We start from the raw sequence: 15,046 nt of genomic DNA on the forward strand, positions 1-15,046 counted from the left end.
TTTAGCAGTTACTTATCTGTATTAGAGTGCAGAAGAGTCATGTGTGATTCCAGGCAGCCAGAGAGTGTGAGAAGAGACAAATACCTGGAGCTTTGGAATATGTTTCTGGTCTTGAGGTTCTCCTTGGGATGAAACAAGGCAGCCCCTCCAAGAGAACTGATGGGAGCTCAGGCACCGCCCTGTGCTCTCTGTTGCTCCCTTCCTGCTGGGCAGAGGTTCAGCCACTTCTCAATCCCACGCTAGGCAGGGCTTCATCTCTTCCAGTTTTCCTGGAACCAGGAACTGGATAAAGGTTCCTGGTTACAAAAGACCTTCCCAACAGGATAAACGCAGACTGTGGTGTTGGCCAAAGTCATAATGTAAAGTAGAAAGACTGGATAGGTATTGAAACAGATGAAGAGTGATCATCACACAGTACCTGGTACATAAATAGAGGACTCGGAGCCCTAAGACAGGAAGACATGCTGCAGAGAAGCTATCCTATGGGGAGTCCAAATGAGGATGGTCAGCAGGGGTCATGGATCTCCAGTGCTGTGGCCACTGAAGGATTCATCAGAGGCTTCCCTGGTAGCTCAGATGGTAAAGAATCTGCCTGCAGTGCGGGAGACCCAGGTTTGACCCCTGGGTGGGGAAGATCCCCTGGAGGAGGGCGTGGCAATCCACTCCAGTATTCTTGCCTAGGAAATCCCATGGACAAAGGAGCCTGGCGGGCTACAGTCCGTGGCGTCTCAAAGAGTCAGACATGACTCAGTGACTAACACTTTCACTTGGTTTTAGACTGATCTCTGGGTGAGGAAATCATGACCCACTTCTCCTCGCCTACAAACCAGGGTGTGGTGCCAGCCTGCTATTCCTCTCCCTCTAGTCACTTCTGTATCACATCCACGATCTTTGTCTTATTGTAACTGAACCAAACTTGGGTCGACTTGGCTGCATGCAGAAAAGCCGATCTCCTGACGTCAGGTTGTGGGTGAAGGAAAGCACAGTGTTTACTTGTTCTGATTTCATGAACTAGAATTCATATCTGGATAAGGATGTCTGTTATACATGGAGGCACCTCCTAAATTCACATCTTCATGGCTGTCACCAGTCGACTGCATCACAGGAACTGATATCATATGCTTGTGTGGCTTTGGGCATCTCCCTCAGATGCCCAGGGAATCTACATCCCTCAGGTGGATGGATTTGCTCAAGAACTCTCAGCAATGACCCACCGCCCCTGGAAAACCCTCTCCAGTTTGCATGCTGCTTTCTGCATGACCTTGCTGGATTTCATCCTCACAATAGCACTGGGATGTGAATACCAACTTGATTATCCCCAATTTAATTTCCTTGGGTCACACAGTTAGGAAGTGAATTCCCCATCAAATGCTTTTCCTTATTTCCCAGGATCACAGAGAAGCATTCTAAAAACTAACATCCTCTGTAGGGCACAAGGTGTGAGGTCGCAACCCCCTCCCTGAGCCTGGAACATGCTTGCAGCTCCATGATAGCCACCTCCCAGGTGCTGTGGGAATCAACAGAGAGAAAGAAAATCCCCCCACTCTTTTGGAAAGATCTGACCCCAGCTGTCAATTCATCATTTAAAAAAATTTTTAATATCTTCAATTTTAAATCATTCTTCTGGTCATTTAAGAAACAAGTGTCAATAGAATGCCAGTTCCCTGGCCATCGCAGTGGTATGCTAAGTACCATGAAAAATTCAGGCAAATTGTGACACAGTCCTTACCAAAGCAGAAAGTGAAAGTGAAGTTGCTCAGTCGTGTCCGACTCTTAGCGACCCCATGGACTACAGCCCACCAGGCCCTCCTCCGTCCATGGGATTTTCCAGGCAAGAGTACTGGAGTGGGGTTCCATTGCCTTCTCCGTTAACAGCGGCTAGGCATATTATTTATATGCCTAACCAAAGCAGAGCTTCCTATTTATTTGTGAATTCTAAGCTGCAAATGTCTAGATTTAGATTTTATTTTTCAAATGCTCAATATTTATAAATGGAAATTATGGCAAATTATCTGAATATTTCCAAGTGTTTGTATAACACATCTAGGTACTTTTTGTGGTTTTTATTCTCTATCTGGAATGTAAGGAACTGGGAGTAACAGATTGTAAATTTGTGATCAAGTAATCAACTAGCCAAGAAGTTAGCCAATCAGAACACAGAATGTGCAAAAGGTCTGCACATCCAAGGCCTTTGTTTCTATCAGATCCATATGAGAAGTCATGGATTGACATGTACACATATGTGTACACATTCATGCCCCCTCACACACACACATGCACAGGCACGCACACACACACACACACAAGGGCACAGCAATTATAGAAATATATAATAGAAAAATATTTTCTATATAGAAAATATAGAAAAATACCTGTTTCTATCTTGTTCTGTTCAGTGACAGCACAATCTCTTACCCTGGGTCTTCAGGAGAACTAGAAATCTCTAGTGTGGGGAGAGCTGTGAAAATGCCTGCCTGACATTTGGAGAATGATTGCTCTGTCGACGGTGAGGAGACACCTTTGGCTGTCACTCAAAGGCCCTGGGAAGGCTGCAGCTGACGCCGAGCACAGGAGTGCCTGCCCATACGTGCTGCATGGCTGGACCAGCCACAGCCTAGGCAGCATCGCACCAGTGCCTCCTGTGAATGGTCCATGTTCAGGCTGGAGCACACCTAGCTGGAAGTGGCTTTTATTTCTGCCTTGCCAGACTCGGCAAGGAACGTCAGGAGCCTTTATTAGTCACCAGCACAGGGGCTCCCGTGCAGGTGAGCCAGAAGTCAAAAGCTGAGGGGCAGGACGCAGGTAGGGCTGGCCTGGAGCGCTGACCCAAGCATTAATTAGAAACACCGGTGCCCTTGTCCAAGCCAGCTTGTATAAGCTGCTGGGGCCTGTGTTCACTTCATAAAGAAGTTTTATATGGTATTCCTGGCAATAGCCGGACACTTTAAAAGAAAAATAAAAAGAACATTATTAGTAGCTTGGGGTGGGGGGAGGAGACTCCCTTCTCTGCCAGTCCATGTCCAACCACCCCCTTTTCCCTCCAAAAATTTGAGGGTGAGGTCTGTTAGAGTCATGTAGCTTCTGCCTTGATAGGGTTTCCTAGTGGGGGCGGGGGTGGCGGTTCTGAGTCAGTTCATTAGCCTCTAAAGTGGATATTATAGTATCTGACCCTCCTTGCCTCCTGGAGTTGATGGAATAGGTTTCAATAAAGCAGAAAAAAAGGACTTTGAAGACTGCAGAGTAGTTTGTGGAGGTATGGCCATTCTCAACGTTCTAATTCTCGGGCCAGAAAATTCAGGATAACAACGTTGAGAGTTTAGAGCAGTGACTCTTAGCTGCTGGAGCTTTTGCTCCCTAGGGGACACTGGCAACATCCAGAGACTCTCTTAGTTGTCATTTTGGATTGACTGGGGGCAGGGTGAGGGAGGTGCTCCAAGCACCTAGTGGATGAAGGACAAGGGTGCTGTTCAACCCCCTGCAAGGCACAGGACAGCCTCCTGCAATAGTGATCCAGCCCCAGACGTCAATAGTGCTGAGGTTAAGAAATCCTGGGTTGGAGGCATGCGGGGTAACCTACTCAGGAAGTTCTCCCAAATCCACCTTCTGGCTGAGTTTAGCCATTTCAAAGAAACAAAAGGGTCCCATCCCACGGCTTGTAATGACAGATCAGGGAACAAAGGAAAGCTGGACAGCAGTGATAAATCAGTGGAGACCCAGTCACGTGTACTAGTTATTAAACCATTGTCTCTCATCCTCAGTTTTGCCTTCCTTGCTGGGAGGGAGCTGCAAAGGACTTTTTTGCCCGTGGCATCTGCTAGGTGTTGCCAACAGAGGGCGCTGGAGCGACTTGAGGAGGAAGAAAGACCATGAATTCCTGGGCATTCAGTTCTGTCCTTGTCTTCCTAGCAGCACTGCTTCACCTTGGCTTCCCCAGAATGGGCGGCAGTAGAGTCCACCTTGCAGCTTTCCCAGCATCAGTAGCCCCTTTGATCCCCTGAGAAACAGCTCCACCCCTGGAGGGTTCCCCTTCTCAGAGGTCAAAGTTTCAGCTCCATGGAGCCATCCTCAGAGCTCCAAGTCTTAGTAACCCCAATCTCGTCCTTTGTATCTTCAGCCTAGAGTTTCTTCTCCCAGCTTCTATCTCCTTAACATCCAGCTGTTCTGTTTGCCTTTTCACAATTCTTTATGGTGAATTCTCTCTTAGATGGGCTGATGTGGTCTGGTTCTTGACTAGACCCAGGCTGACACAGACATGAAGCCCTGTCTTTTTGGTACAAAGAGGTCCATGCCTCCCTTACCCCAGCAGGGGTGAGCGAGGGTCACCTTGCATGGCAGCTTCCTCAGTGGTGCAGACTGTGAGAACTTCGTTCTGTTTTCCCCTGGATTTGTAAAGAACCTTGTGGCCAGGTGTTACCACCAACGGTGACAAGGTATCTCCTCTTGTGGAAACAGAATGGTGGGGTTGAGGTCCTACAAACGAGAAAGCTTGCGCATTCTTGGTCTCCTCTGGCCAGTGGTCCCTTTGCCAAATCTGCAAGACAGGGGACCACAAGGCAACCTTCCTCCTCCTGTTATGCCCCATCAACAGTGCTTGTGTCTCCTCTCTATGATTCAGATATACTGGAAAGCAATTCTGTGCAGAAAATGAATCTCTCTCTCTCTCAAAAGGTTTACAAAAAAAAGAGTCTGCGGTAGAAGAGCATCTTTTGTCAGAACTAGAAAGACAGCAAGAAATGCCCCAGCTTGGAAACACACATCTCTTGTTTCATGGGAAGAGACTATGAGATGCCTATCTTTATTTTCAATGAAGTAAATATTTTTTAAAAAGTATACTGCTTGTGTATATTCCTCTGTCCCAGCTGGAAACAGTAGTTGCAAAACCGCCCGCAAGCAGCAAAGGGGGAATTAGGAGAAAAAAAAAAATTTTTTTAAAACCACATCTGTCTACTGCTGCCCCATGCATGGCTGGAGTGCTTCCTTTCCAGTAGCATGAAATGAGAAGAAATGATGCACAAGAGGGATTGAAGGTGCAGGGGTGTCATTCTTGAAGCCTGGGGATGACAAGTCATTGCTGTCACCCTGGGCCCTCCTCATCTCCCTCTGTCCCCAGGAGCACCAGCCCGCAGGCTCTCTGAGACCCCCCAGACAGCCTCCTCCGTCACCACTATTGGCAAGAGGCTTCTGTGATTGTTCCCTCGATATCTTTCAAGAGGAGAAGCTCTCCTGGGGGATGGGGCTCCTCTGCCAACTCTAAGTGACCACACTGAGCAGAAGCTTAGCGACCCAAATGAGAATTGCCACCCTTCCCTTCTCACCCACCCCTTGCTTCCAGAAGGATTGTCAGAGGAGGTGGTCTGGAGACAGATTGGACAATGGGGAGAAGGTGACTGGGGAATCCAGCTGCCCACGGCTCTTGGGAGAACAATGCTGTGTTCCCCTGGTGAGGCAGTGTATCTGGGGCCCCTCAGAGTCCAACCCACCCTCCTGGCAGGGCTGACAGACACGCTTGTCAGGTTAGTGCCCTGGGAACAGAGCTGCCCTGGATGCCTGTGCCAGAGGCTGGCCGTGGCTCTACTCTCTCCAGACCACTTGGCACACACCAGCTGGGAAGTTTCTGCCAAGCCTCTGGCCAATCTGGCAGTTTGTGTGAAGTCTGGGAGATTGCTTCTCAGACCTCTGGTTCCAGTCGCAGCCTTCCCCCACGAAGGACTGTGGCTGGTGCATGGTGGGTCCATGGGCTCTCCACCTGCCCCTCCCAAGGTCAGAGGCCAAGTCCTACTCCAAGCAGATGGACACTGCATGCAGCCCCTTCACCGAGTCCCATCTGGGCTCCAGGACCCTTACATACTGTCATCCTCTTGGTCAATGCAGGCGCTCAGAATGAGGTAGGCTCAGAAAGATTCCCCTGGAGAAGGAAATGACAACCCACTCCAGTATTTTTGCCTGGAGAATCCCACGGACAGAGGAGCCTGGTGGGCTACAGTCTCTAGGGTTGCAAAAGAGTCAGACATGACTGAGCGACTAACACACACAGGCAAATACATAAACACACCTGGGTGCTATGGTCCCAAACACAGCTTGGATAGAGGAATGTGCCAGTTCTTTGTGAGAGTAGATGGTAAGCAGAAGTGAGGCAGAGTCGGTGTTGGGATGCTTAATTGGACACGTGTAAACTGAGGTATAAAGTGACTATGTGACCCCGAGGTGGTCAGAAGTAAAACCAAGATTAGAACTCAGGTCTCTTAATCTTCAGTCTCGACTTTTTCTGCTAAGCTGGAATTTCTGCCTTCCTGGGTTAAATGAATTTTTTTTAACTTACATATTATGCTGAAATGGAATTGAACTTTCTTTGCATCAAGGATTCTGGTACTCGTGAAAACTGTCTGCTGAGTTTGATGTGCAGATACAAATTTTTCTTGTGAGAGGATCTATAGCTTTCATGAGGTTCTCAAAGGGGTTAGTCTGACCAACAAAGCTAAGACCCCTGATGGATACTGTTGTGATGGAATTGAGGTCAGATTTGGGTAACCTTTTCATAGATTGTAAATGAAGGTGGACTGGCGCTTCCTGGCTGTCAAGGCTCTAGACCTGGAGAAGACTGATGTGCGGGAGAAATAACTATCTCATTCCTCAGAGTCAGGCAGGGTTACTTAACTTGGCAATTGATGGAAGCAGTTAGAGCAGCTAGTTTCCAAACTAGGTGGAGAGACAGATTGGGACCTGGGTCCTGGGACCCTTTGCTGCAGTGCTTTCTCCTGGACAAACATTTCCTTGAGCAACAAAATATAAAGAAACTATAAAGGACTAAAAATAACTGTGTGCATACACAGTCGGGGCAATTTATGGATAACAAGATACAAAAAGACCAAAACCCAACTGCTGCTTCAAAAGAGCAGGGAGCAAAAACAGGGTGTGCATGTGCCCCTGCACTCAACACCACCTAAGGGGAGGGAAAACCACCTAAGCCACCCCTCCAACCTGACCCCTGGACACACCCCTACCCTCACCCCCTAAAAGGAATCAGCTCACCCCACCTCAGGGAGTGCGTAATGGAACCTGTTACTTGTTCTCACTCTCCCCTGCTACAGCAGGAATCCCAATAATGGAACCCCTTGCCTGAATTCCTTGTCTGATCTCTGGTCAATTTCTATTGATTTGGGAAGACCAAGAACCCTGGTCAGTAATAGCGTGCTGTGTGTGTTTAGTCGCTCAGTTGTGTCCAGCTCTTTGTGACCCCATGGACTGTTAGCCCGCCAGGCTCGTCTGTCCATGAGGATTCTCCAGGCAACAGTACTGGAGTGGGTTGCCATTTCCTTCTCCAGGGGATCTTCCTGACCCAGGGATCAAACCCAGATCTCCTGCATTGCAGGCAGATTCTTTACCATCTGAGCTACCAGGGAAGCTCAAGAATACTGGAGTGGGTAGCTTATCCCTTTTCCAGAGGATCCTTCTGACCCAGGAATTGAACCTGGGTCTCCTGCATTGCAGGCAGATTCTTTATCAGCTGAGCTACCAGGGAAGCCCCAGTAATAGCATATCCATGCTTAAAGTCCCATAAGCACAAACTCACAGAAGCTTAGAGCCCTGGATCAAGGAACATCCTTGAAGATCATCTAACTTGGAGTTCCATGAACCTAGCTACACACTCGAATTACTTGGGGAACTCTGACTGCATGCCATGTCTGAAATTAACCCTGGAGATTTCTATTGTGAGTGAGACAGATCATGTAAGTTCCAGGTATCACGAATTTTAAAAGCTGATTCTCAGGGGCAATCAAGGTTGAGAACCACTGTCACAATCTAATCCAACACTTTTCGATGCAAAGAAAACCAAGCCAAAGAGAAGCATCCCAAGGTCATAGAGCTTCCACAGAGCCAGGATTTGAACCCAGAAACAGACTTTGTCTCTTTCTTTGTTTAGAGGGTATACATATACTTACCTGAAAATGCCTTGCTAGTATAAAACATAAGTGATGTGGAACTATTAATAATAGTTTTTACACTTATGCCATTCTGGAAAGGGAAGTTTGTGAGTAGCTGACTGTGGCTCAGATCATGAACTCCTTATTGACAAATTCAGACTTAAATTGAAGAAAGTGGGAAAAAACCACTAGACCATTCAGGAATGACCTAAATCAAATCCCTTATGATTATACAGGGGAAGTGAGAAATAGATTTAAGGGACTAGATCTGATAGATAGAGTGCCTGATGAACTATGGACTGAAGTTCGTGACATTGTACAGAAGACAGGAATCAAGACCATCCCTAAGAAAAAGAAATGCAAAAAAGCAAAATGGCTATCTGGGGAGGCCTTAAAAATAGCTGTGAAAGAAGAGACGTGAAAAGCAAAGGAGAAAAGGAAAGATATACCCATTTGCATACAGAGTTCCAAAGAATAGCAAGGAGAGATAAGAAAGCCTTCCTCAGCAATCAGTGCAAAGAAATAGAGGAAAACAATAGAATGGGAAAGACTAGAGATCTCTTCAAGAAAATTAAAGATACCAAGGGAACATTTCATGCAAAGATGGGCTCAATAAAGGACAGAAATGGTATGGACCTAACAGAAGCAGAAGATATTAAGAAGAGGTGGCAAGAATACACAGAAGAACTGTACAAAAAAGAGCTTCACGACCCAGATAATCACGATGGTGTGACCATTCACCTAGAGCCAGACATCTTGGAATGTGAAGTCAAGTGGGTCTTAGAAAGCATCACTACAAACAAAGCTAGTGGAGGTGATGGAATTCCAGTTGAGCTATTCCAAATCCTGAAAGATGACGCTGTGAAAGTGCTGCACTCAATATGCCAGCAAATTTGGAAAACTCAGCAGTGGCCACAGGACTGGAAAAGGTCAGTTTTCATTCCAATCCCAAAGAAAGGCAATGCCAAAGAATATTCAAACTACTACACAATTGCACTCATCTCACACGCTAGTAAAGTGATGTTCAAAATTCTCTAAGCCAGGCTTCAGCAATATGTGAACAGTGAACTTCCAGATGTTCAAGCTGGTTTTAGAAAAGGCAGAGGAACCAGATCAAGTTGCCAACATCTACTGGATCATGGAAAAAGCAAGAGAGTTCCAGAAAAACATCTATTTCTACTTTATTGACTACGCCAAAGCCTTTGACTCTGTGGATCACAATAAACTGTGGAAAATTCTTCTTCAAGAGATGGGAATACCAGACCACCTGACCTGCCTCTTGAGAAACCTATATGCAAGTCAGAAAGCAACAGTTAGAACTGGACATGGAACAACAGACTGGTTCCAAATAGGAAAAGGAGTATGTCAAGACTGTATATTGTCACCCTGCTTATTTAACTTACACACAGAATACATCTTGTGAAATGCCAGGCTGGATGAAGCACAAGCTGGAATCAAGATTGCTGGGAGAAATATCAATAACCTCACATATGCAGATGACACCACCCTTATGGCAGAAAGCGAAGGAAAACTAAAGAGCCTCTTGATGAAAGTGAAAGAGGAGAGTGAAAAAGTGGCTTAAAACTCAATATTCAGAAAACTTAAGATCATGGCATCTGGTCCCATCACTTCATGGCAAATAGATGGGGAAACAGTGGAAACAGTGGCTGACTTTATTTTGGGGGACTCCAAAATCACTGCAGATGGTGACTGCAGACATGAAATTAAAAGACACTTCTGCTGCTGTTAAGTTGCTTCAGTTGTGTCTGACTCTGTGCGACCTCATAGATGGCAGCCCACTAGGCTCCTCAGTCCCTGGGATTCTCCAGGCAAGAATACTGGAGTGGGTTGCCATTTCCTTCTTCAATGCACAAAAGTGAAAAGTGAAAATGAAGTTGCTCAATCGTGCCTGACTCTTAGCGACCCCATGGACTGCAGCCTACCAGGCTCCTCCATCAGTGGGATTTTCCAGGCAAGAGTACTGGAGTGGGATGCCATTGCCTTCTCCGAAAGACGCTTACTGCTTGGAATAAAAGTTATGACCAATCTCAGTTCAGTTCAGTTGCTCAGTTGTGTCCGACTCTTTGTGACCCCATGAATCGCAGCACGCCAGGCCTCCCTGTCCATCACCAACTCCCGGATACAACCATTGAGTCAGTGATGCCATCCAGCCATCTCATATTCTGTCGTCCCCTTCTCCTCCTGCCCCCAATCCGTCCCAGCATCAGAGTCTTTTCCAATGAGTCAGCTCTTCGCACGAGGTGCCCAAAGTACTGGAGTTTCAGCTTTAGCATCATTCCTTCCAAAGAACACCCAGGGCTGATCTCATTTAGAAAGGACTGGTTGGATCTCCTTGCAGTCCAAGGGACTCTCAAGAGGCTTCTCCAACACCAGTTCAAAAGCATCAATTCTTTGGCACTCAGCTTTCTTCACAGTCCAACTCTCACATCCATACATGACCACAGGAAAAACTATAGTCTTGACTAGAGGACCTTTGTTGGCAAAGTAATGTCTCTGCTTTTGAATATGCTATCTAGGTTGGTCATAACTTTCCTTCCAAGGAGTAAGTGTCTTTTAATTTCATGGCTGCAGTCACCATCTGCAGTGATTTTAGAACCCAGAAAAATAAAGTCAGCCACTGTTTCCACTGTTTCCCCATATATTTCCCATGAAGTGATGGGACCAGATGCCATGATCTTAGTTTTCTGAATGTTGAGCTTTAAGCCAACTTTTTCACTCTCCTCTTTCACTTTCATCAGGAGGCTTTTTAGTTCCTCTTCACTTTCTGCCATAAGGGTGGTGTCATCTACATATCTGAGGTTACTGATACAACCCCACATCCAAGGAGCAGTGGCTGCGCAGGTGCAGGAGAGCTGAGAGGAGCTACTCCATGTTCAAGGTCAGGAGGGGCGGCAGTGAGGAGATACCCCTTGTCCAAGGTAAGGAGAAGCGGCTGCGCTTTGCTGGAGCAGCCGTGAAGAGATACCCCACGTCCACGGTAAGAGAAACCCAAGTAAGACGGCAGGTATTGAGAGAGGGCATCAGAGGGCAGATACACTGAAACCATAATCACAGAAAACTAGTCAATCTAATCACACAGACCACAGCCTTGTCTAACTCAATGAAACTAAGCCATGCCATGTGGGGCCACCCAAGACAGGCGGGTCATGATGGACAGGTCTGACAGAATGTGGTCCACTGGAGAAGGGAATGGCAAACCACTTCAATATTCTTGCCTTGAGAACCCCATAAACAGTATGAAAAGGCAAAATGATAGGATACTGAAAGAGGAACTCCCCAGGTCGGTAGATGCCCAATATGCTACTGGAGGTCAGTGGAGAAATGACCAACCTAGACAGCATATTAAAAAGTGGAGACTTTGCCGACAAAGATCCGTCTAGTCAAAGCTATGGTTTTTCCAGGAATTACATATGGATATGAGAGTTGAACTAGAGAGAAAGCTGAGCACCGAAGAATTGATGCTTTTGAACTATGGTGTTGGAGAAGACTCTTGAAAGTCCATTGGACTGCAGGGAGATCCAACTAATCCATCCTAAAGGAGATCAGTCCTGAGTGTTCATTGGAAGGACTGATGTTGAAGCTGAAACTCCAGTACTTTGGCCACCTGATGCGAAGAGCTGACTCATTTGAAAAGACCTTGATCTGGGAAAGATTGAATGTCAGAGGAGAAGGAGATAACAGAGGATGAGATGGTTGGATGGCATCAGCAGCTTGATGGACATGAGTTTGAACAAACTCCAGGAGATGGTGATGGACAGGCAGGTCTGTCTGGTGTGCTGTGGTCCATGGGGTCGCAAAGAGTCAACTGAGCGACTGAACTGAACTAAACTGTAATGACTCTGAAGGCCCTCCCCGCCACAGCTCCAGGGCTTCCTGTGGCGTCAGCTGAGTCTCTGTCAGTCCTGCATCCAGGCTCAGCATCTCCCTTTGCCGAATTCTGCTTCCCTCCATCTTGTACAGGATTGTTCCCTGGTGTTCTTCTCCAGTGAACACACCTCCATCTCAGAATCTGTTTCCAGGAAACCCAGACTATGACGTAGCGAAAGTCTATCTTTTATTTGTGTAATTCACTTACATAATTATATCTCAACCTATTTATATATGTCTGCTTTAATCTAACATTTAGGACATAACCTCACTTAAGTTATTTGATTGTGTCCCAGCTGGAGGTAAGGGCTCTCCATTTTCAAACCAAGGCCTTTGGATTCCAAGTCAAAAACTAATTTTTGACTTCATGAATTGGCATCACAGAAAATAATTATCGTACATTAATGTATATATGTGGAATCTAGAAAAATGCTATGGGTGATTTTATTTGCAAAGCAGAAATAGAGACACAATAGTAGGGAACAAATGTATGGACACCAAGGGGGGACAGGGGGTCGTGGGATGAATTGGGAGATTGAAGTTGACATATATATACACACTGCTGCTGCTGCTGCTGCTAAGTCACTTCAGTCATGCATGACTCTGTGCGACCCAATAGACAGCAGCCCACCAGGCTTCCCCGTCCCTGGGATTCTCCAGGCAAGAACACTGGAGTGGGTTGCCATTTCCTTCTCCAATGCGTGAAAGTGAAAAGTGAAAGTGAAGTCGCTCAGTCGTGTCCTACTCTTAGCGACCCCATGGACTGCAGCCTACCAGGCTCCTCTATCCATGGATTTTCCAGGCAAGAGTACTGGAGTGGGGTGCCATCGCCTTCTCTGATATATACATACTACTACATATAAAATAAATAACTAGTGAAAACCTACTGTATAGCACAGAGAACTCTACTCAGTGCTCTTTGTGGTGGCCTAAATGGGAAGGAAATCCAAAAAAGGGGGAAATATGTATATGTACAGCTGATTTACTTACTATAAGCAGAAACTGACACAACTCTGTAAAGCAACCATACTGCAATAAAAATGAAAAAAAAAAAAGAAAGAAAGAAATAGAATGAGATGTAGAAAAGAGAAAGCTCATGATTGCATTAATGTTCAACCACACAATGAGTAACACAGCCCAACCTTCCAGGAGGTCACCTTTCCTCTCTGCCTTGTTTAGAAACTCAGGACCCCAGTTACAAGGCTTTAGGGTGAAATGTCTGTTCCCGTGCAGCCTTGGATCATAAAGATGCTCCTAGAAAGGACCTTTCTATCTCTGTGACAAGGTTTTGAATATTTTTCTATCTGGGTGACATCAACTAAGGTTCTGATCTCCATTATCCTTGCTTAGAGAGCAGCTCCTTTCATAGACTTGGTTGCTAAAGAAAAAACCGAGATACATTTTTACAATGTCAGGGCGGAGGAGTGGGGGAGAGCCTCCCTCAATTCGTGTATTCTCTGAGACTGTTCACATTCCACAGTTTATGTGCTGAGACCAGGACGTGTTTTGTGAAGAAAGTTATACTTGACTAAATTGTCCTCCTGATGTAAACCTGTAATTTAAAAATTATATATATTTAGAGAACAAGTCAAAACAGGAAACACATTCCCAAAGAGGATAAAGATATTTATGTGTTAAAATACCTACTACTACCATAGTAGACCTAGGTCCCTGTATTTAAATAGAGAATTCTGAAAAGTACAGAAAGAGCAAAGAAGTTAACCTATCGTCATGCTTGTGGATGGGGCCAGGGTCTTCTGACGGGAACATATTTCTTCCTCGCTCTCCTTCTTGATAGAGACCCTGGTGCCCATTGCCTCCCACCTAGGGGCTGTGGCAGGAACAGCGGTTGAGTTGAAGCAAAGCATGACAGAAAAGAAAATATGATTTTGTGGGAAACAAAAGAGGTTAAGGGATAGGAAATATTAACCTAAAAGTCAAAGATAGCCAGAGCAGAAGAAAGGACTCAAAAGTTAGGCAAAGGTAAATAAGACGATGCCCCCAGAAGCCCTTCAGCCAATGATTCTAAGCTGGTCCTTCCTAATTGGATCCAGCTGTAAATTAGGCCTCTCTGAAAGGGGCACCAGTGTATGAATCATTTGATGCCTGTATGCCATGTTGGGCTTCCCTGCTGGCTCAGTGGTAAAGAATCCACCTGTCAATGCAGGAGACATGGGTTCGATCCCTGAATTGGGAAGATGCCCTGGAAAAGGAAATGGCAACCCACTCCAGTATTCTTGCTTGGGAAATTCCATGGACAGGGGAGCCTGGTGGACTACAGTCCATGGGGTCACAAAGAGTCAGACAACGAGTTAGGGCCTAACCAGCAACAGCAGTGCCATGTTAATCAAAGTTGTTCTGTTGCAAGGGAGGGCAGGAAGTGACTTCTGCTCTTGGAGAACAGTAATCTGGTTGCAGAGACCAGAAGGATACATATAAAAGTCAAGTAAGAAGTTTAGACTTAAATAACAGTGAATTAAAATAAGAAATGTCATTGCCTAGTGGCAGGTTGAGCCCACAGAGATCTTTGTTTCCATCTTTTTTGCACAGGAACCACAGCCTGTGGGCCTTGAAGAAAGATTTAAAAAGGATTGGCACTTTGCATTTATCTTAAAAGAGTGTTGAGAACTTTATGTAAGACTCCCCTAAAAGTGGTTCAAGGCAGGCAGAATATCTCTTTCTCATATAGATCTTCTCCTAGAGTTTCAGCTGATGGAAGTGTGGCTAGGGGTATGGAGGTTGTGTGCATTCCTGTTCCATGCAGATCTGGCTGTCTGTCCCTGGGTGATGTTTACCCATCCACAAAGCAGATGACTCCACTATCAAAGAGTGCTCTGTGCTACCTAAATTGTTAACTCCTTAACTTTGATCTTTCAAAGCACTCCCTACAGTGCCTTATAAACAGCAGATACGTGGTAAATGTTCCAAATGAGTGAACGAATTTTTAAATGTGGTCTTGAATGCATGAATAAAAGCTGTCCTACTTCGCGGGAAGGGTGAGATGTTGAGAGACTTCGCATGATCTAGACACATGCTTTTCTGGGATCCCACAGATCGACTATGACTAAGTCCACGGAAGGCAGCCTCCAAGATGACCCTAACAATCCCTGTGTCTTTGATAGTGGTCTTCCCAGGTGGCTCCGTGATCATGAATCTACCTGCAATACAGGAGACATAGGTTCGATCCATGGGTCAGGAAGATCCCCTGGAGGAGGAAATGGCAACCCACTCCAGTA

Source organism: Bos indicus, chromosome 13, assembly GCF_029378745.1.
Source record: "Bos indicus isolate NIAB-ARS_2022 breed Sahiwal x Tharparkar chromosome 13, NIAB-ARS_B.indTharparkar_mat_pri_1.0, whole genome shotgun sequence".
In the NCBI taxonomy this organism is placed as follows: domain Eukaryota; kingdom Metazoa; phylum Chordata; class Mammalia; order Artiodactyla; family Bovidae; genus Bos; species Bos indicus.